Here is a 3,521-nt window from a genome sequence, read left to right as displayed (position 1 = left end):
TATAAGAGAAGGAAAACTGCTTCCATTTTACACACCCCACAAGTATGCAAGGTTCCTAGGGAAAGGAAGGAATTATCACAGTGAACAAACATTTTTAAAGGAAACTTTTAAATTACACTGAACTTTGTTAAAGTGGTTCTGAATGCAGCTGCCACATCCCTGTCCCACTCAGTGACTGGGTGCTCCATCGTATTTAGAGATATGCTTACTGACTTGATTGACCAAGACAACTTTTGACTGTGGCTGTGCCTGCACTGATCAAAAAGATGTGCTTTTACCATGAGATAACCTACCTGCCTCAGCTATCTTGCTGTGAAAACCTGCTTTAGTGGTGCAGTGAGGTTAACTAGGCAAGGTGACCCACAGGCAGGCAACACGGCACTGACTCATAGGAAATATTGTGTCTCTCCTCCAGGTTGGCTTTCCCAGCAATGTAACTCTTGTCTGCTTTGCATCTCTATCAATAAAACACTTTTGTGTGTCTCTGAAGACTAAGCCTGCATCGTGCTCATGTTGGCCCAGCAGATAAGGGATAGGAGCTAGAGCTAGATTTTGTTCTGGCTCATGAGGCACCAGACTTGATAATCCGGTTCCAGCTGCAGGGTCTTTTTCATGCACAAGCAAAAAAGGACCGGTATACCATTTCATGACAAGGGCAAATGTCTGTCCCAAGCCTCTATGTCTTATCAAGCTAATGTGGATAGGGATGTACCAGTTTCTGTAGCTTGCACCATGCAAAGGTGTGGTAGGTCTAGTATTACTCTGACCACCTTTGACTTCCCAGGCAAAGGACCAGGTACCCAGGCTTTGGCATGTGTCTGGGCCAAGGCTCTAATTTACACCACCTGGATTTGTAATGAGACAACTTAACCAGTGTATGACCCTGCCCCCGTGGTGGTACGGTGTAGAGAATCACACCTTCATTTACCAGGGGTTCAGCCTTTCTCTGAGAAACAACAGACACAACCCTACGGGGGTAACCGTCTTGCTGAAAATGGTATGAGTTCTGCAAGAGAGAAAAGAGGGAACTGGTTTCTCATCTGCCTTAATGATCTGGCTAGGAGAAAAGAAATCTGAGCAATAGTCTATTGGCGGGGTAGAGTTGCAACGTGTCACAGTAAATGTACTGTCCTCTGCAGAGCTCTTGCTTCGTGACACTTCAAGCCCCCAGTGACCAGGATTTTTTTTTCTTCAGCTACAAGCTGCGAGAAATGAGTCATGGCCTCTGCCTCTCACTACAGCTAATGAACCAAGAGATCTGCTTCATGGAAACAAACCAAACCTGTGCGGGAGGCTGGTTTGCAAGCTTGACAGGCCACATGGTGACAGCTATGAAGGTCTTCTGTCACCAGAAACAAGCGTCTGACCGACTCGCCGCTCCTACTCATGTCTTGCGGGGGTAGAAAATGTCATCAGACACCCAGCCTGTTAGAGTGCTCTTCTGGCCAAAAACTTTCTGATTCATTAACTCAGATCACTGGCTTGGTTCATACCTCGGTAGATACGGCACCCAATATAAGCAGGATTCATTTTCTGACTATGGCAGAAAAATAACACCTTGCCTCCGACTCAAGAGTGGGTTTCACCAATGTTCACGGCTAGTCCTGCTTGTTTGTATTTCTAGAAGATGTCACGTGACTGGTGACCACACTATTATTGTTACAGGGCTCATGATGGAGTATAACATTACATGAGACTCAGTGCTGTTTATTTAAACAGAGAGGGTCCCATCAAGGTCAGAACCTGACATCTCATTACCCGGTCATGCAATGGTTCCATCTGGAAGGCTAGAGCCATGGGGCTTATGTTTGTGATGCCTTTGTCTCTAACCGAGTGGATGCAGAGCAGAAACCCATTTGGAGGTGCTTTTATTTAGAGAGAACAAAACTGTGCGATAGGCTTTTGGCAACAGGGCCATCTGGGGCAAATTATTTCTGACAGGATAGTCTCAAGTGTAGACAACTCAAAACATTGAGAAGTAAAAATTATTTTTAAGACCCTTTCAAAAGCTATTTTATAAACTTTGGGCCAGCTTGGCTGAAAACAATGGCGCTAAGCCAATTTGCGCCTGACGCAGATCTGGTCCTCGGCCTGCATTTCAAATGTCAAACTATGAGTCCTTAGGTGCTGATGAAATGCCACAGGGCTCTTCAAATCGGTCTTGGATGCAAACAAAACCACTGAGGCACATGCCAGACACCAGTGACAGTGGGTTGAGCAAAGGGACCTGCCTATGGAGACAGGCCATTGCAAAAGGCTTGTGAGAAAGCTTGAGCTCTTGGGAGAGAGCTGACGAGTCACAAGAAGGTTGACTAGTGAGCAAAGACGGAATATCATCTCCATTCAGTTTTGGCTGTAGTGGCGCCCAAAATTGCGCTTCAAAGATGTCTGCAACATGAAGTCTTTTGGAATCAACCCAAACCTTTGGGAGCAGGAGACAGGACAAAGTGGCGCACCCTTCCCAATCATGGAGTCCAACACCAAGACAAGAAATGGTCACTCGAATTACAATAGAAATGTCACTGAAGGAAAGAGCCTGTCAGTACAGCAGCCCCTAAGGCTATGTACACCTGTGACCACTGTGGCAGCACCTGCAAGTCTAACTTCGGTTTCTACAGCCACAAGAGAAAATGCAGCCCCAGTCAGCAGAATAGTTGCAATATCCACCATTACTTGCTGATGAACAATGCCATTATGAGTGGTGAGAAAGAAAGGGAAAGAGCTTGTGGCAGGGCGCCTTGGCTGCCTGCCACTTTAAGGGCTTAGATCAAGCAGCAGAATAGCCTGAAGGTGGCTGCACTCCCCAATCAGGCATCACATGGCCAGCAGGAGACTGCCTGATTGGGGAAGAGGGCTCAGCTGCAAGCAATAAGAGCAGGTCTGAGCAGGGGAGCCATCAGTCTGCTGCAAGCAGCCAAGGAGAGAGTATCACTCAGCTGGAGCTGCTGCTCAAGTAACATCTTGGAGGTACAGGGCAGGAACTATGGGGACGGCAGGAGGTTTCCGGTCCTGGGGCATGATGCAACACTACACCCTTCTGGGGTAGGATGTTGTGATGGGTCTGCCCATGGTGGGATGGTCCCTAGGAAATGCCACACCAGTTGCCTACCTAATTAAAGGCAAGTATGGGGAGCCTTATAGCCGCAGCCCCTACAACCTGGTGGGTAACCCAAATGTAGGGACAGGTGGGGGGCCAGACACACCTAGGGAGGCACCTAAGCCCCACACATGCCTAGGATGAGGGCATGAGTTGAAGTCACAGTGAGGGGGCGTAGTGGCCAAGGTAAGTCTACAGACACCTGAGGTCGAGTTTGGGCCCGAGGCCTAGTGCATCTCAGCAATGGAGCTGGGGGAGCAATAGTGGGCAGTTTAATAATGATTTCGATGCCTTCTGCGAGGCATGGGACACAGTATAAGGGAGGTCGGAGCCGTGTATGACACCTTGGGCATCAGGGCATAAAATGGGCAGCCTCCTGTATTTTTATATCTGTTTCAAAACAGCAAGACATGGCAGGGGGAAG

The sequence above is a fragment of the Gavialis gangeticus genome, unplaced genomic scaffold, assembly GCF_001723915.1.
Source record: "Gavialis gangeticus isolate Ggan-Ray unplaced genomic scaffold, GavGan_comp1, whole genome shotgun sequence".
In the NCBI taxonomy this organism is placed as follows: domain Eukaryota; kingdom Metazoa; phylum Chordata; order Crocodylia; family Gavialidae; genus Gavialis; species Gavialis gangeticus.
Note: the sequence above shows the minus strand (reverse complement) of the source record.